At 38.4% G+C, this 20,168-nt stretch overlaps 1 long non-coding RNA gene across 1 annotated transcript; it reads left to right on the top strand.

Annotated features, from left to right (window-relative positions):
* Positions 1-10,088: 10,088 nt before the first annotated feature.
* On the top strand, positions 10,089-15,875 carry LOC138685887 (uncharacterized). The gene is made up of 2 exons (XR_011325293.1): positions 10,089-10,310; positions 13,141-15,875. It is a non-coding gene; the product is annotated as an uncharacterized lncRNA (long non-coding RNA).
* The last annotated feature ends 4,293 nt before the right edge of the window (positions 15,876-20,168 follow it).

Below are 20,168 nucleotides of genomic sequence, written 5' to 3'. Positions count from 1 at the left end.
AGCGGTTCACTTTGTGGAGCAGTGAATACTTTGCTAGTCCTGCAGAATTTGACGAACTGCGGGAGATTTTAGAGGAGCAGAGGGCTGGCTGGAGATGAGCTGAAGGAGAGACTCTGCTACAGCAATCTGCTCCCTTGCACTGGTCCCAGCTGCAAAAATGACACTGTATCTGTGCATTGATTTTTTTACCAGCCAAACCACTGTGTGTACCTGAATCTGTAAAACAACAGAATATTGATCTATTAAAGAAAATGATCTATTTAAAGTATCTATTCTCTTTACTAGTCCAGGCTGCAGAGACATCTATTTGCTAGTGTGGCCTGGCATATCTGCACTGCAGCCACCAGTTTGCACCATCTGGGTGTAAATTTAGCCCGCGCCTCCTCTTTAAACATACCGAAATACTGGTTAAATCTTCTACTCTCAGTTTCCAGGTATGCCGAGTGGGTTGTGTGGAGCCATTTGAAACAGAAGAGCTATTAACAGGCAGAGTTGGATTTTTTTCCCAGCTAGCAATTTGTTTAACAGGTTTCCACTGCAACTCCTAAATGATTTCACTTAAAAGGACACTGTGAATGTTAATTAAAAACATTCATTAGGGTTTTAATAATTCCTTAGAGGCTTTAAACACAAATCTGTTTCTGTACCAAAAATGTTTTTCTTCTTGTCTTCATCCATCTCTTCTGGGGAAGCCAGTGTGTGTTGCTGGACTGTTAACACTGCTTCTCCTCCTCCTGCCCCTACCTTGCTTTGAGAAAGAAAGTATACGTTTGATTGGTGATGAGGAAAGATCACACTCAAATTTAAATTTTTTCTTTTACAATGAGAAATTGGAAATAGGATCTGAAACCCAGCTTTTATGTCAGTTCAGACATATTTGATTAGAGTGTGGTTTGTGTAATGTCGGTTAGGTATGTAAGCATGACGTGGTAAATCTGTCCTTCTGTTACACCAATACAACCTTGAAGTCTCCATTAGGATGGTATCAGTATAGCTGGGACAAGATTTTCTAATTTACCTGAGTGTGTATTGATCATTTTTGTGAGTAGTATTGTTAGGCATGAATTGTGGTCTGAAGATGTCTCAACATGCCACGTAGGTGAAATTCAGGATTCCAGAGTCAGTGGGAGGTTTGCTGTTAACATCAATGTGACCAAAATGTAATTACACGTGAATATACACTCCATTTAGTAGGAGGTCCTAAGTCCCTTCATCATTCACCAAAGGGAATGGATATCTTTTGAATCGCCTTAGATGTACAGATTTTGAAATCTTCTTTAGGTATTTTTTGACAGTATTTCCTGATTCTTTCTGCATATTTCCACACAGAGAAACATAATTCAAATATTAAGACTTCTGTAAAGTGTGACAATCGTGATGCCATATAGCTGTCTTTATGTCATACTTCTGTGTTAGCAACCCAGATTGTCACTTATATTGCTGGAATTTTTCTTTCCTTTTTTGGTCTTTCTCGTGTGCTTTTTTAGTTTATGCTGTTGAAATCTAAGCCTCTCTCTAATCTCATACCATTGTTCAAGTCAATTTTTTCCCCTTTGTGTTTCTGTCACATTTGCTAACTCTGTCGAGGTATGAGGCATAGTAATACACATGGTATTAAATTAATGTTCTTTTTTATTCTCTTGATTATTAAACATCTATTTAAATCCATATATATAATTTGCCTGTACATTTCATTTGCATCATTGAATGCTTTTTGGTAGTGAGACAGATTCTGCATACTGTAATATGTCAATTCCAGAACTTTTCAGAGACATGTATTTCATAGTTTTCACTTTGTGGTCTATGAGGAATCTCATTTTTTGAATAAGTATTGATTGCATAGTACAAACGTACAAGTCTTCCTTTTATTCAGAAAAAATGAGCTTGGTTGATGATGAACAAGAGCATTTATGGCAATCCAATAGGAAAAAAATACCTCGATGCCTGCAACTTAGTAACTGTACTCACTGTAAAATTAGGTAAGTGCAAATGTTGATGTGCAATGACTTCTGTAAAATCAGTATGAAAAGCAAGACTCAACATTTTCATTTTATGTATTGGACACCGTGTATGGGTTTCTTGTTCTCACAAATCTGGGTGAAATAATCTGGTATTGCCAGCTGTATTGGTAAGGAATAGCCCATCTCTCCTTAAAAGAAGACATTAGCAGTGAACAAACATTTTCATAGCAAATACCATATACTACCATTTTTGTTAGTATACTAAGGGCAGAGTAAGCAAGGGAGATAGAACCATCTCTCAGATTAGATAGTTAATGCAGATGAACTCAGGTTGGGCTAGGTCCAAAGTTTGTTAGTAGTAGCATCTTAAAAAGCCTGGTGCATTTCTAAAGACACTCTAAGGTAGGGAGAGCAGAAGGTGCTTTATACAGAAAAATGACAGTCAGGTTGTCATGGAGGGACACAGTTCAACTTCCCCTATAAATTAACACTCCATGCTGGCACTTATTGATGGAAATTTAAAGGTGGTTTTTCTTTTACAGTTGCAAGCTTTACTACAGATTCCTGCACAGTCAGAGCTTGAAGTCAGTCTCTTTATCCATGCCTGGATAAAGGGCTGCTGCTCATCTCTTCTGAATATTCATGGTCCTGGATGTCAGTAGCCGTGCCTGGAACACTTTCCAGTTAAGACTCTAAGCAGATAAAAGCTGCAGAGTTGTAATAAACTGGTTTATTACATTACATCCAGGGTTTCCCCCCATTCTTTCTCTTATTAATATGCCAAGTAGTTCATTGATAATGTTTGCTTTGATACTTACAAATCTGCTTGTCCTGCAGACATTAGGTGCTACAAAGTTGTCACTCTCAGAACAACAATTTGAAAATGCTGTTCTTGGGAAATTTTCACTATTTCTCATGACCCCTCTTGACTGATCTTCAGTGTTTAACTTTGCAGCGCAGCTTGTAATATGAAAGCAAAACCAGAGGAAAGTGGAAAATACACCGCAGTACCACTGTTTAAAATCTCTGAGCAGTCACCAGTAGACTTTCAGTATTTCACACCTGCAAAGCAGGTCAGCTCTTTGCTGAATGAACTGCTAGGATGATGATTCAAATCTGACTCAATTTGCTTAAAATGACCTAACATTTACTCAGCATCACCAATTACAAAACTCCCTCTTACATGCCTAGATGCCCTTGTTGTTTGTCAGATAAGCCACTTATTGAACTGTTTCCATTCCTGTGCAGCCATATACTTACATAAGAGAGGATTAAAAAGTTTTTTCTGCCTATCTTATGTCATGACTGTTACCATTTGCAAAATAAAATGTTGTCCTATATCTACCATCACAGAGGCTGAAAGAGTAGTGAGATGTGGCCTATGAGAACATTTGTCTACAGTATGCGACACAGGTTCAAAATTCATCTCTGCTCTCTCATCAGTTTGGGGGGGCTAAATAGAGGTATCAGCTTTGCTGAAACTTCAGACGGGAAGATGACATTCCCAAGTTACTTGGTTGCTAGAGCTGTAAGTTCCAGATGAAAAGAATTAGAAATTGTTGTAAAACACATTGCAGTAGAAAATCTGATATCACGTTCATGAAGATATGAACAGTACTATCACAGAGATACAGTTTACCACCATGGTATAAAGGAAATATTTTTGATAGTGTTACAAGTATTCATTGTGTCAAACATTTTGACCATAATGGCTTAAAAGTATACTATATTCTGAACTAATAAACTCTTCTACATTTTTTTCAGATTTAGACTCAAAAGACTTTAGCATACACATGTGCTAAATTTGCTGATTTTGAAAGGAGATAAGGAATAGCCTTGATGAACAAGTTTTATAACAAATAGAACAGGAGACAATGCCAAAGGAGAATAAAGTTCAGAGAAAGTTCAATTCAGTCCATTGAGAAAGAACTGGGGTAAAATTTAGGCAGAGGAAATGGGAGAACAGTGATGGGAGGTAACAATATTTTAGAAGGAAATGATTGCAAGGAGGTAGAACTGAAGGAGTAGTCAAAATAACTATGAGATGTGCATAAGCTGGTGGTAAGGAGAACAGCTGCCATGGATACGGCTGCACATTCATCCTTAGGCATGCAACATCTAAGGAAGCCATGGGGAGTCCAGCACAAGATACCACAGAAGCAAGGCTGGACAGTCAGAAGAGCAGATTTAAGAGTCATGAACGCTGGGAAGTAAGTGGGTCCAGGACAGCTGGCAAAGACACCCAGGCAGTGACTGGGAAGAGGGAAAAGGGAACGATGACAGAGCCTTGAGAGGTGCCAGCAGAGATGGGGCAGAAATAGAGGATCTATCAGCACTAACTCTCTAATGCTGTCAGCCAGCTGAAGAAACAATAAGTTTGTGTCACATAAACCTAAGGGTGGGAGTTTCTTGTGGAGTAGTAAGTGGCCTATGGTGTCAAAGGTAACAGAGCTATCAAGGAATAATGAGCACAGAGAAATGACCCTACAAGAAATAGGCACTTAATGTGAAGGATGACAAGACAAATTAGATATTTGGCAGTATACCTAAAGCAACTCCTTCAGCTACTGCGACCACCTACATTGGCAGAGTAATTAGAAGATCTTCCAAACACAGTGATAAATGGCATGATAGGGGCAGGGAGATCTATGCCTATTTATAAAGTCCCTGTCATCATAGTATCCAGCTATCACAGCAACCAGTTAAAGAAAGATAGTCTCTATCCGGTAGTGGAGTATTTTCTTCAGTTATGGTTAGATGTGTTTGGTATAAAAAGATATCCCGAATAAGCAATATTTTGTCAAGCATGACAAAAGCAGGGAAGGCCTCTCTACGGTGATGTACTGTGTACATCTTCAGGAATAGGAAGTATTCATGCTTTGAAGCTGAAATTAAAATATTTTTTATAGAATTTTGTAATGGTGACCCTCTTCCTGAAAGAAAAAAAAAAAAAAAGTCTTGACTAGCCTATGCAGACAAGAGCTGGTGCACAATTTAACTAGCAGTGTTAAAAAATCGTGCTTAGGGCTTAGAAATAATGAGCTCCTAATGTGTTTTTCTAATCAAAGTATCAGCATGAAATTCACTGTATTTGGAGACCATCTTATTACCAAGGCAGCGGTGTATTAAAAGTTCACTGTGGATATTATTTTTGTGTCTCATCTTTGAATTAGATTTGCTTTTGCCCCTCCCTTTTAATAGTTTTAAGTCAAAAGCAGTAGAAACAAGAGAAGAGCAGTGCTTATCACATCTGTTCCAGCTTTCTTGGACCAACAGACATCCCTGTCAGTCTCAGTTATCTTTCTATGCAACACTGTTTTGAACAGAGGTTTGATACGCAGAATTTTTTTCCCTCAAGATTTAGGCACATCATAAATCAAACAGACAACATGATGGGACTTCTTTCCCTATTTAGTCTATTGGACGCAGAAAGGTGTGTACTGTAGGTTCCTCAATGACTTATTTCCTAACAAAAGCATAATGTTGTGCAGTTCACATATTACAGCAGGCTTTTCGTGGGTTTTACCCAGGCAATATTTTCCTGTCACAAAAACAGAGCCGTATTTCCATTACTGAATCCACATAATTGTAGCAGCTGTGGAACCAGTGGTGTTTTTAAGGACTTATTTTTTTCTGTTTCTCCCTCTGCCTTACAGTAGCAATATCTTTTATTCTTGAGAGGTCTATTTTCTGTGTTACGTTTTGTTAAAAAATTATGCATATGTATAATTAGTGACATGCACCATTATGATTCCAGGAATACGGAAGAGAGAAGCAGATCAGGTTTGGTTCATCTTAGTTAAACCAGTGAAAGGAATTCAGGTTTTCTTCACTTAATTTTTGCCTGGTTTTAATTATCCAGGTTATATGAGCATTGTAAAGTTTCATGCAGTTTCTCTTGATACTTTTTCCAAGAAAATCTCCAAACAGTTATCCAGGCAATTGTTGCTTGATCATTTTTGTTAGCCTTGTCTCACATCCACCCTCATATTTATGCAGACAGACAAATACAGATATGGCCAAGTCTCTGACATATGATACGGGGGAGTGCAATACAATCTGGTATTAATGAAAGAACAAAGATCTGGAGGGTTGCTGGAAGCTCTTTAAACCCTGTCTTAGTTATCTAACAAAATCTGCACCAAAACATATGTAAGCACGGAGAATTCAAGCAATGATGTGGTTATACTAATTTGCTTCATGGCATATGTGTATTACTTAAACAGCAATTTGATAGAGGTTGTATGGAGGCTAAATCATACATGCTGCTTGTCTACTGTGCTGCAGAATGTAACTAGGAATTGGTGTATAGCCTTGTCCATAATATACACAGTGCGCTTCAGACAAGGATCCCATAAAAGCTGTCATGTTGAGAGGAAGTTGTGAAAAGTTCCATTGAAAAAAATCTTAAATTATGTGCTTTACTCAACTTGAATTTCACAACACCAAACCATCACCTAAATTAGGCCCCCAAACTAACCCTTCCTTGAAAAAAATGTAGTTGGGAGGAGGAGGAAACCCTGCCTTGTACTCATTAGCTGACAGGACAGAGGTAGAATGATGCTGTATATATTGGTTTTAATAGACAAAGGTGAAGGAAAGGGAGAGAAGTTTAATGCCCTACTATAGTCCTCCAACCAACCCTACACCAGAGCATGTGTAATTGTAGAGAAGGGAAATTAAACAACCTCCATGAGTTATGTTCAGGTCTGCAAGTCTTACTGCCAACTCTTTATGAACAGCAGGGAAAGCCTAATCTTCTGAATTACATTCATGGAAAGACAGGTTATAAATAGTAAGTGTTGCATTTTGGGTCATCGACTCATTTAAAAGTGGAATATAAAAACATGAACCCATATATGCTCCACATTTGCAATTATGTTTTGCATTTTAATTCCAACCATTTCTTTTGATGCTGTCTAACATAGTATGTTTTGTGTGATTCCTGTGATAACTTTGATAACGTGCTTCCCCTTCCCCAGAGAAATCCTGTGAGAAAATGCAGCAGAAAACTGGAACAAAACCCCACCTCTTCGAAATGCCAGTGTGGTAGTGACATGAGGTCTCATAACACCAGCAGCAAGTCACTGCCCTGGCTCCTCACTTTCTTTGAAGAAGAGGGGAGAAACAAGGTAAATTTCTCTCAGACGAGTATCTCAGGAGCATTTAATTTCATGGAGCACCAGCCTAGTTTAGGGCCAGTCCAGATTAACCCCAATTTAGAAAAGCACAATCTAAGCTGGGGTAGGCAAAAAGTTTTCAGGCAAAAGCAATGCAGAAAATGTTGATGTCCCACCCCTGTAAAATATTTTAACATAGACCCAGATTTTCTGTTAGTGACCCCTTGCTTTATCACACTCTCATGGTAAGAGGTTCATTGCACTAGCTAAGCAGCTGCTGCCTTCTAACAACGGAGAGAAAAAAAGTGAACCTTTTTTTTTAATGAAAAGAATTTACAATAAGAAAAAGTAATGTGAAAAGACTGTAACTTCCTAGAAAAAAAATAATCACACAGCTCTGATGCTTAGATTAAAAACAAGTTGTTTTACCCTTATACACAATGCTTGCAATCTGCAGCTGTTCACAAAAGACCAGAAGACTTAATATCTAAGCAAGTAAGGTTGTTGGCTTTGTTCTGTTCTTTTCTTGTAAAGGACACGTGTACTTTACCTGTTCCAGTGTTACATCAAGGTGCTCTTCTTGAATCAAGACTTTCTTTTTTTCTCCTTTTGACATTTGGGAGGGAGGGGAAGAGGAAAAAGTAGTAATATTTTGCTTTTACTTTGAGAAGAATCTTTCATGCTTCATCGTTAAAGTGCTTTTCTAAGACTCAGAGTGCTAAGTATCCTGCATTTTACAGATGGGGAAGGAACTAGATGAAAAATAAGTGCTTTACATTCAGATCTTACACTGATGGTTAATCTTACAATTGCTCTTTCTTTTCCAGTAGCTGGCACATCACCTCAGGATCTCGGAATCAAATGAGCTACAAGCTGCAACAGTATTTCAGTATTTGGCCAGCCTCTGTCATAATGTCACCTTTCTGACCTTTGATACAACCGATGGCAGAGTTGATTTTACCACCTACAGGTGAGGTTCCTTAGCAACAATTACTTTAGGGTGGTGCTGGGATCAAGATTAGACTACAGAACTGTGGTTTCCTCATCTCATCGTAAAATCTTCTCTTTTTTCCTCTACATTTTTGTCTTGTTCTTTGCTTCCCCACACCTTCTAAAGGCACATCACTTCCAAGAATGTCATCAACACTATACATTTTCTGTTTAATTTTATGCCACTGTTTAAGTTTGGCTCTCTTGGTAATTTCAGCATTAGGAGACCTACAGTGGACTGTGTAGCCCATGCTGGCAATGGTATTGCCTCTGCGTACAGTAGACTGAGTGTGTGCTAAAAGCACAATCCCTGTTAATGTGGAATTACCCAGTATCACTAATGTGCAGCTATATTGATCCCTTCAGGCCACCATCATCCGGCACTTCAGAGAAGCTCCACTACATTATTCTCTGGGTACTTCAGCTTCAGCCAAAGAACCAGATTATAAACTTGCAGGCAGCATCAGATTTTCACTGTGGTTATTTACACACAAGTTTGTCTGGAACAAAGCAGGACAGGAGAGGATCCTAAGAAATACTCTTCTTCAGGAACAGGATAGAAACCATTAAAATAAAGGTTACCTGAATCAACATTTATTAGTAACTAATCATTACCTTATCTGTCTTTACCTCCTATTTTCCTACTGCTTAAACAGTGAAATCCCAGTAAAGGCCTAAAAATCTACTTTCATATTCTTTTTCAAAGTCTGCCTGCTTTATTGGTAGTTTCACACCCAGAGCCCTAAGCGTGGTATATGTTTCAAATGGGGGTCACCCCATATGTATGTTCTGCTTGTGAGGGATGACTTTATTGACAGGAAGCCAATCATACCAATTACTTCTCTTGGTGGCAATTAGGACCCAACATGGTTTTCTATTGTAAGAGGAATATTTGCATTTCTGGAAGGTCAGAGCTTCAGTAGCAACCCCTTTATATCATACAGAAACCCTCGGGGATTGACTACATTTATGACACCTTACTGTTGTTATCTACCTTCACTTCACCTCTCATCTTAATGTTTCAAACAATAACTTTTCTCACCCTTCCATTGTTATAGCCCAGTGTATATACATAGTATAATAGCAGGTATTCGGCTTGCATGGGTAATGACTTCCCTGGAAAATTCCATGTGATGTATTTCCATTCCCCTGCTACTAAAAAGCTAAAAGTTCTTATCAGATTTCCAAAACTCACAATAGTAATACATGAAAATAACATGCAAAATCAGCTTACATGACTATAGAGGGAGGTAAGTGTACTTTCCTGTTTACGTTTTATAATGATACTATAATGGTAGTTCCAAGGAGAATCGGGATTCTTGTGGAGATTATAGTGTGATCACTAAAGACTCCCAACCTTGCTCCTAAATCAAAGTCACCTTGAGCCTTTGGTAATTTTCTGGCAAAGAAACTACTCTAAGTGTCTTGTTTTAGAGCGTAAAAATGGCCATACCAACATGTTCAACTGGATCTTCTGGAAAAATTGGTTAAGGTAAGTAGTTATATTTTTTAACTGTTACTTGGTAGTTTTTAATTTTGCTTTTTTACAGCAAAAAAAAAAAATTTACAGCAAAAAGTTTTCAATTATGTTTGTTTAAAAACAATGTGTTATATATTTTTTGTCTGTGTCTTGTAGGTTGTCTTGTTCAGTTTTATAACATAGTGCCCATTTACCTTTCCCTCCTGTGTTTCGTATGAGGCAGTTGTACTTTCTTCTAATTAAGACAACTGGGCAGAGTATCATCTATCCTATAAAGGATATTTGCATGTTTTACAACAGGACAAATGGGCAATGCATTTTTCCTTGCAGAAATGAATATTCTTCATTGTAAACAATACAATCCATCATGTTTGGTCTATGTGGTGAAGTGAATATCCTGATAGTTAACATGAAAGCTTACTGAAAGTACAGTGACCATCTGCATCTCTCTGTTGGGCTTTAAGGGCCAGTTCTCCCTTCTAAAGATTTATAATACAAAGGGCAATTCACTAATTAGTACTGTAAATTAGTGTTGCCATGAGGTTAAAAAAAAAAACCCTAACATCCCCTGCAGTATTTCAATTAATGTTATTTTTAATTGCTTGTATTAGCATTTGAGAACAAGATTGATTAGCTTTTGACTGTCAAAGAAACAGAACTTGAAGCTCTTAAATACTGAAATGGAAGTTGTTAATTATACTTAAAAATCCATAGATACTGTACATGGAAATCTGGAAGGTCATCTGGGTACTAAAGAGGGTACGTTGCATTTCTGTTCTGTTTAAATAAAAATTAAAAATGTTTGCATAGAGCCACATGTATTTCTCATGCTCTCTACTAATTGATCACGCAAATTAACGTCTCCAAAATCACTCTAAAAACAAAACAGCTTTAATAGTGCATCTGTTTATAGAAAGTAATTTTAGAAGTTGTTTAACTTTAAAGTGATTAGTTAATTCTCAATTTGTGATTGAAGTGGCAAGACCTGGAATTTCTCCTAAAGCTGTCATGAGTTTTCCTCTGTAGACCCCCATTCAACAAATAGCAGCTGTTTGCTAGGACTCGAAGGCTTGCTCCGAGACAGGACTTGTGCTCCTTTATCCCCAAGATCAAGGCCCTGCCTGAGGTTAGATTTAGAGACCTCGGAATGGAACACAGAAAAGCCAGCGAGCACAGCAGAGATCTTCCCGTAGCAAGCTGATAAGGATCCTGAGGCTAGCTGTGCTCTGTAGCACCTGACAGAGCTGCTTGTGTCCAACAAGGTAACCAGAGGCTGATAATCTTTCCATCTGTAGTCATTGTTTAAAAGAAACAACCAGTATCAGTATTTTCTCCATTATTTAATAGAACCTGTTAGAGCAGTAACCTGGGAAGCAGAACACCTAGATTCATGTACTTCCTCAGCTTGGAAAGATTTAAATACATCACCCATCTCACAGGGATATATATTAACAACCAGACCATTAAGGAGAGGGGATAGAAGAAAAGACAAAAGTTTTTTCTTCTAGCCAGGTCACTGAAGCTGCGCTGTTTTGCAACAAAACGTGAGTCATCCACTAAGCCTAGTTAGCCTTATGTAGTTCTGTAGCTCCTGAGTCCTGACTGGATTTGGGAAGAAGAGAGGTATCTTTTCAAACTATGTAATTTTTGGCTGTAGCCCTTAAGCACTTGCTTAAGTCCTCTGTAGTTAATGGGGCAGAATCTCAGTTGATGTACAATGTTAGCTCTTCATCAAGTGCACGCGGAGGTCTGCTTCCTTAATGACTTTTGGATGTGTGCTCGAGTGCTTTGCTGAACTGGAGCCTTCAGCCCAGATCACAAGTGGAGTGGAGCCTGCAGTTCCACACGTGGTTTGTCAGCAGCTGGGCTGGTCTAAGCAGCTGCTCTGTCTTCAGTGCCTTCTCCCCACTGCTCACTTGACTCCTCAGGCACATACTTTGTTGGATAGGATTGTGGAACTAATGTGACTAAGAAAACTTTTTTTCCCCCAGCCCAATTATTTTTCAGCCAGATTATCATGGGTGGAGGCTTGTAATCATCAAACTGTGGATATAGCAGGCATACCACTTCAGCTTCTGCTTTGAAAGGCAGAGGAACTTGGTACTCTGACCTTGGTCCCTTTGCTGCATTAAGGCTCTGAAAGAAGTTTGCTGGAAGAACATCTAACTGTAGATTCTTGTTGGCCTTAAGCATAGGGCAGGTACCAGAGAGAACTGGCAAACACACAGAGTACAGCTGTCAATGCACAAGAAACTTCAATGACTATCAAAAATTGTGGCACTTTGGAAATTCATGTTTCTAGCTTAGGTAGCAGCCAAGTGTCAAACTTGAAGGCTGGCTGGTACTTCAGATCTTTCTAAGTCCCTTTTTTTATATATCTTAAATATAACACATGGAGGACCTGGCTCCTACCGCTACAGAAGCGAAGAATATGGATATTACCTTGGTAGCAAAGACCGCAGTACTAACTGACAACATTGTCCTGAATTCCATGTTCTCCCTCTCTCTCTTGCCATTTGATTCACATCCCCTTACCTACCTCATTCTTCATCTCATACACTTATAGCAAAAAATTACTGCAGATTGTAAGTAATCATATACTAGCTATTCTACAATAATTGTAATGTGAGGGAGCTGCTGCCTAGCTTCTTACTGCTTTACATCTTCTAACTAGATAATAGTGAAAAGTGAGGAGCGCAAAAGTAAGGGAGACTAAGATAAATGAAAATGAAATTTAAAAATGAGATAAGATAAATAAAAATGAAATCTGATATTTTTCACTGTCAGGAAAGCAAACCAAAACCACATTTTAAGTGAAAATTTTCATTTTGGAAAAGGATTTTTCAGCTGAAAAAGCTTTCATACAAAAAAATTTCAGCTACATATGTCAAAACAGTATGTCAACTCATCAGAGGACCAGGATTTTTTTAGAGGCAATTAGAAGGTATATTTTAGAGCTAATTTGACTATCTAATGAGAATATCGCAAATGAAGTGATTCAAGATAGCTCAAGTACTAGTGATCAGAGTTTGTCAAGGTCAAAAGTTTCAGTTATTAATATTTATATATATATAAGTGGGCAAATAGTTTATTCACAGTTAATACTTTAAAAAAATCTGCAATGTAGTGACCAGCAAGGAATTATCATACCAGTCTCTTTTAACATGCTGTTGAATTCCTAGCTGCAGTACACATGTCAAATAGAACACTATATTTAATTCCTGGAGAAACAGATGATAAATCAAACTAAATAGAATTAATAGTGCCTAATTACTAGTTATATACTTCACTTGGAGTATCATATTCAGTAGTGATCACCATACTTTAGGATATAATTGCCTTTCGTGGCTTATTATACAGAGCCTGAAGTACAATAAACCTCACAGAAAAACATTAAGAAGAGAGAGAATAAAAACAGCATTTTCTTTTTAATATTTGAATAAAAATCTTGGGGTTCAAGGATATCACCATACATGGCATTTTTAGTAAGTCATAAGACAATGAAATGTGTGGCTGGTGCAAATGCATACTGCTGATCTATGAAAAGCATAAGTAGCCTTAAAATGTTTTAATTTCTTTTTCCCTACAGGGCTGTGTCATTCTGGGAATATGGTACTAAGTCTGCTTGAAGAATTAGTTTCTTTTTTTAAAAAATACTTCACACTATGGCATCTTTAACTTGACTTATTTGTGTTGTAACAGTGTTGTGACACGATTTTTTGGCTGAAAAGGAAGAAATATAGACACTTGTCTTTCATACAAAACTGCTCTAGGTGTACACAATCTGTTTCTTCTTAACCTGTCATATAAATCAGCTTAGAACAATCTAATGTTGAGGAATTCTACAAATTTGCAAATGGACATTGCCAATTGCTGGATAATTGGTACATTATACTTGAAGTCTTAAAACAGAGTTGGAGACACCAGGCTCTTGAAGACTTTACAAAATGCGCATGTTACTTATTTTTAAATATTTTTTCTCAAAGAGTGCCTCTTGAGGGTTTAATAAGTTATTTCCTAATTTATTGTGTCAGTGAGGAGAGTCAGTTAATATCTGTGTCTTATTTTATCTATTTGTATAGTGGGAAATTGTCTACCTACTTATATGTGTAATCAAGATCTATTTCTCTATGGCCTTCACTTAATACATAAGCACCAACTTATTGTTTTAGATGTGGACAAAATGAGAGAGAGGACATTAGTTATAATGCTAAACGTTTTTCTGCTTTCTCTTCATTAGAATTAAGGATATAAAAATACTTCCTCAGGCTAGACTTACAGATTAATTTCTAACGGGCTTTCTAAAAGCATTGCTAAGTTAGGGAGAGATGGTCTGGCAGTTAAGGATGTGATTAGCTTTCTGATCACTGAAATTTTGATATGTGTGCAGCCTTAATTTTTGCAGACATCTACTTCTTTTTGGCTGGTGAGTAAGAGGTGATCTTCTCTTTGTTGGCTGCCCCACTAAGTACAGTGCTCCCAATGTGGCTGTGTTGGTTCTTTTAGCTTCAGAAAGAATGACGACCACCCAAAGAAGGAGAGGAAGCTTACCTCATCCTCTGTGAAACTACAGAAGGAAGGTGACAGAGAAAGAGGGCACTCTTACTTCTTTTACAAATGAAACAAAAGTCAGACCCGTCCTGTAGGATAATTCTGCTGACGTTTTTTCTCCAACAGTGTTTGAACAGCATGGCATTTCTCTGCTGAGAAGCTGTTACTTCCAGATTTTGCCTTGCCAGCTGGAAGAATCCTGTTCTAAAGAATGACCATCTCACAAGTTCTACTGTACATATAGAGAGTCAGACATGAGGAAGACCTCTGCTGAATATTACTGCTAGCAGAGTTAGGAGCTAGGAGCTCACTCTAGGGATCCAGCCCCAGGTCTGTTCATGCAGCAGGTTTTACATGCCTTTGTATATTAAGCTAGTGTCAGACAGAACTGAAAACATGTTTTTTTACCACTACACCAGAAATAAATGGGTCTGTGATGGGAACTCTATATTATATTTCCAGTTTTCTTCTAAGTGTATTTTATGATATAGAGTTCTTATTACTTTAATGGAATGTGAATTGATTTGCTTGCACTATAGAAATAGTGAGAGTACAGCTCTGAGAATGACGTTTCTTGCAATTTCATTTTTTACAATACAATAGGTTACTGAAACACTCTGAAATCATACAAGTTTTGATAAACCATTCTCCTATAATCCTTCCTCATGTCAATCTTTACCTTATTGTCCATAAATTTCATTTAACCCTGTTAGGACTGTCTTTATTGAAAGACAAAGGTGCACTTATCTGAAAACACTGAAAGCCTTCATGCACCAAGATATCACACTCAGCAAAATATGACTCCATTTTTAAACTTTTTCATACAAGAAGTTTGCTACCTTATCATGCTGTGCAGGACCTGGTTGGCAGGACTGGTTTGTTCTGTACAACTAATTCCTGTTGCACCATAAGCACCTTCTGTACCATGTAGGATGAGACTTGATAAGTCCAATGAGAACCTATCCATGAGCCATTCTTCCAGAAACAGTGTGTTTCTGTTAGAAAGGATACCTCATGGAGGAGAAAAGACTGTTAGATCCAATGCACACATTAAAATAGCATGGCCACAGGAAAAGTATCTATATAGAAGATTTCATGGCAAGAATGCGTGATAATAGCCTTGTTTGGGCAACGGAAGAAACAGCAGTCTTTTATGTAAGTTTGCAGAGCTTCCTTAGTAAACCTTTGTGTTAGCAGTAAATTCTGGTTTAGATACTAATTTGATGCACTGGAAAACTATGCCAAAGCGCACTTTTGTTCTTGTCATGAAAATATGGAGAATAAGGTCTACATATCACTGCTGTGGCAAGTTGACATCCAACAAGATTTATGCTTTTTGAAAACCCTATTCTTGCTAAATGCATTGCATATGTAAGTTCAGTGTAATTTACTCGGAACTTTGCTGCTACAAATAATGTTAATATCTCTGTTTTGATATGACATGAAATTTATTTAAACTGGTACCTCATTTTGAAATATATTTGTTAAAAATGTTGAACGGAGAAAAAATCTGTCAGCACAAATGGTGTTCATTTTCACTGTGACAGTATTCACAAGTCCCAAGAAATAGAACAGTTGAATGGATAATGTCACATATCATAGCATTATTCGGATGGTGTGATCTTCTTATTGATTGGACAGCAGCTGCAAATTTAGAGCTTATGCTACATTTCACTAATACCATGACAATGAAGAACATGAGCAATGGTCTGTCAAATGTGTGAAAGTTGTGCCATGCAAGTAAATAAAGACACAGTTTATAATTCTCTGAAAGGAAGAGGATAACATTTGTTCTGGAATTAAGCAATAATGAAACAGAGGCTCTGCTTTGTGCTTAAAACATAAAATGGGGTTATAATGGAAGAGCAATTCTTTCATTACTGATATTATGAAATAGCTGAAATGGTTAGCTTCCCTATAGTGTAAAAAGGCCACTTCTCAAGCAGACAAACAGAGACAACTCTATTGAAACTGCAGTTTGTAATCTCGGTGCCATTATCAGCCTTTAAGACAGCAAGCATTTTATCCTGTTTTTATTGTTGTAAATAATACTGAAAGCTTTTTTAATAGAGTTCTTTCCTAGTAAAAAAATAAAATCGAACTTGGATCGTTTGCAAGACATTCATTGTAGCTTGAGTCCAAAGGGCCAAACTAACAGTTTGACTAGAATTCTTAAACCGCCTTTCACCAAATTGTCTGCAAAGTCCCAAGATGTGGAACAATTAAATGAGTAATATCTCATAGCATAGCATTATTTGGATGGTGTGAATAGTGATGTGTCAAGCAGCATAACTAGAATATGTTGCATGTTCGTATTCCATCCCTCCCACTGAAAGGGGCAGACAAGGCAACAATTCAGATGTATGAATACAGATGCTCAGTGGCTTTTAAAATGCTATAGGCTATCCCACCAGGCCCCCAGCTGTCACTCTAGAAAGGCACAGGTCTTTCAAAGGTCCCCTTTAATTTTTGCCAGCTCCATGGAGATGCCTAGAACACTCTAGATCATGTCAGTGGCACTGTGTTAAGGCTGTTGAATCTCCCTGGGAGTGTTTCTGGGCTTTATTGTGTGTTTAAACAGTAAGGAGAAAGCAGTAATGGAGAAAGCAAAACAATGTAATCTGACCTTCAGCCAGAGAGTGAGGGACTTGACGTGTGGCTTACATTATGCCCTGTTACTGAGGGAGCATCTATATGTCCCAAGTGAGACGGGTCCTTGAATCCTTGTGTTTAGGGCATAGAGAATTCAACACAGTCCTTGCTTCAGCGTTCAGTTTCATTTGCAAAGGTAAAGCTTAGAAGAGGAGATAGAGCTGAAGGGGACGACATCTCTTGGATTCCTAGGAGCAGAGTGAGAGGTATGTCCTTGCCCACCTCAAGGCTGTATATTAAGAGCAGTTTCCCAGTCCCTGTTTACCCTCTGGAGGGCACTCTGGAACAAAATTAGAGCAAACCAACTGATAAATTTCAGGAAGGGGATAGAGAGTTGCCTTTCAGTGTGCCTTCAGTTTAGGTTGTGTAACCACACACTTACTGCACATTGCACCTAGCTTGGCTGTCCCCTTGTATTTCTTCGTCCTTGTGGAGATACTGCTTAATCAGCATTGTCTATATAGAAGAGACTAGTGGCAAAGAGTCTTAAAAGGGTTTTGATGTTGCCTTCCACAGAAACAAATATTTACAGCCTACAGGCTGGCTGTGAAGATAGTGTACACATGAATAGTGAAATCTCAGAAGTACCAGCACACTCAGGTACGTATAGGCTTAATTATTCTCCTAGTCTAGTGCCCTATCCACTAGCCTGGATGTGCATTGTTTGGGACAGAGATTTTGTTTATTTTCACTTGTTGAATTATTTGCTAAACTGAGTTTTTCACAGCAAGCAGACAGAAATCTCCATATGCATCTTTTCCAAGCAGGACTGTGCACAAGAGATACCTGCTGTTTGGCCAGGTATTGTGGGTATGACTGCCATCATTGACGCAGCATCCTCATTGGAGCTGGCAGGGCAAGGGAAAGATTTCATAGTTGTCTGTTGGGTTTTCTTTCTCCTGAATATTGCTACCTTTTAATTTTCATTTATTTGCACAATTCTGCTGAAAATCTCCACCTATCAGACAGGTTTGCATTTCTTCTTGGCATGCTGCTGGTGTCCTACCCATATTTTTCTTTATTGCTATGCACTTTGGAAAGGTGGGAGGAGAGGTGCCAAAATGGATTGATTTCTTCAAAGGTCAGCTCGGGGAAAGGGTAGGCCTACAGGCCTGATCCCAGTCACACTGACAAATGTCAGGTATAGCTCTAGACCTTTTCAGCCTGGCAGGCTACATACCCTTGTTTCAGCCCCAGGGGAAGCCATGTCCTGGAATGTTCCCCATCACTTACTGTGCTGTTTGCAAACAACATGTCCTGTGAATGCCTTATCTGCATCAAAGTACTGTGCAATAAAGTCTGGCCTTACTTGCAGTGAATCTCTAGCTCCCAGAAAGCACTAGATTCTCATAAATGACGATGAATTTGCATCATCGAGTGCACTTATCCACTCATTCTTTGCATGCACAGAATTCACAGAATGGTTGAGGTTGGAAGGGACCTCTGGAAGTCATCTGGTCCAACTCTCCCTCAAGAAGGGACTCCTAGAGCCAGTCGCCTAGGACCATGTCCAGATGGCTTTTGAGTGTCATCAAAGATGGAGACTCCACAACATCCCTGGGCAACCTGTGCCAGTCCTCAGTCACCCTCACAGTGAAAAGTTTTTTCTAATGTTTAAATGGAATTTCCTGTGTTTGAGTTCGTGCCCATTGTCTCTTGTTCTGTACCACTGAAAAAAGCCTGGCTCCGCTGTCTTTCCGCTCTCTCTTCAGGTATTTATACACATTGATAAGATCCCCTGCCCTGAGCCTTCTCTTCTCCAGGCTGAATAGTCCCAGCTCTCTCAGCCTCTCCTCATAGCAGAGATGCTCCAGTCCCTTCATCATCTTTGTGGCCCTTCACTGGACTGTCTCCAGTATGTCCATGCCTCTGCTATATTGAAGAAAGAGCAATGCCCACTGCTCTCTCCTCATCTACCAGGCAAAATGCAGGAGGCATGGTGGATGCGATGCTCCTGAACAAATTTCTGTTAATGCTAGATAATCTGTCTGCCCATAACACAGAGTTGCCTACAAGAGAGAGGAGCTTTGGGGGTAGACGTTGGGTGAGCTAGGTGCCCTGGGAGAATAAATGTGGTTTATGGATCCCAGCTGCAGTGATTAACAATATGAAGTTAATGGAGAGGGAGGATCAAGTTTCATCAGAAACAGTCCTTTATTCTCTCTAAACATTTAAAACTCTATCTATCTCGGTCATTCCAGCACAAGAAATAAGGCTGAAAAAAGTTTTTATATATATATAATTTCAGGGACTGTGCTTCCTTGTAGAATGACAAACTGCTGCACAAGGAAAACAGATGAAATTATATGACATAAATTTGTGGTTTACAGAAAACCAAAATAAGCAATTTCAGTCAATTAGGTATGTGCTACAAGTCATTCTACTGTGTGTTTTACAAGTGAAATTTTCCGGCTCCTGACACAGTCTATATATTCTGCTACAACTGTTCAAATGGGTTATGACTTTCTTTTCTAAAACAGTAAAATAAGAATCCCTCGGTCTCTGGCAGCAGCCCAGCGTTTCTGCTGCTGTCTGCCACCCCACGTGATCTGTCCTTAGTGCAAAAAGTGCACCAGCGATGCCGAGCAGTAGCTTCACAAAAAGCAGAAGACTCCAAACATCAGCAAAACCATTCAGCTGTGTGCACCCTGGAGTCACAGCCGTGGAACATGTCAGGAGAGCAGCAAAACATTGCAATTCCTCTACAGGATATCAAGGGAACCTTTATCTTGCTACAACGGTTCATAGGCCCCTATCACTTTCAGATGATGGCAGAAAATCATTGGCACTAAAGTCCCTACTGTCCAGCAGTGACAAAGAAAACGTCACCATGTATCAATTGTCTTGTAGCAATTGTCACTGAGCACTGACAGCATGCAAAGTGCACTGCCATTCCAATTATTAAAAGGTCTTTTAGTCCAACCTGGTTTTCCCAAAGGTAATTGATATCAATTTATTTATCTAGTTTTTCCTAATTACAAGAAGAAGAAAAAATGGCTTAGTGAGATGCATTGGCATTTCATAGTGTTTTCAGGGGAAAAAAATCCCCAGCAAAGTAGACAAAATATGTTTCCGTAGGAGAATGTGATAAGTCATTCTCTATTGATTTAAAAACTTCGCATGAGGAAAGTTTTGCAGTGTTTAAAATGAGATTGAAAAGTGAATGCATTGGATTTTTTTTTATCTGTATTATCAAAGTCTGGGGTTGGTTTTGATTCAGTCTTTTTTTTTTTCCTGATGAAATGTTTCATGTTGTAATGTAATAGAATTAATAAGATCTGATACACTGACTTTTAATGAAATTTCATTTTTCAAAAATAGGCACATAAAAATGTCTCCATAATAAACTTAATTAGAGAAAATAGAAGATTGTATTATTTCATCATTAATACAAAGAGATGGATAATTAGGAGG

Source organism: Haliaeetus albicilla, chromosome 1 (assembly GCF_947461875.1).
Source record: "Haliaeetus albicilla chromosome 1, bHalAlb1.1, whole genome shotgun sequence".
In the NCBI taxonomy this organism is placed as follows: domain Eukaryota; kingdom Metazoa; phylum Chordata; class Aves; order Accipitriformes; family Accipitridae; genus Haliaeetus; species Haliaeetus albicilla.
The sequence above is the reverse complement of the archived record's forward strand: the minus strand, read 5'-3'. Positions and strand labels throughout refer to the sequence as shown.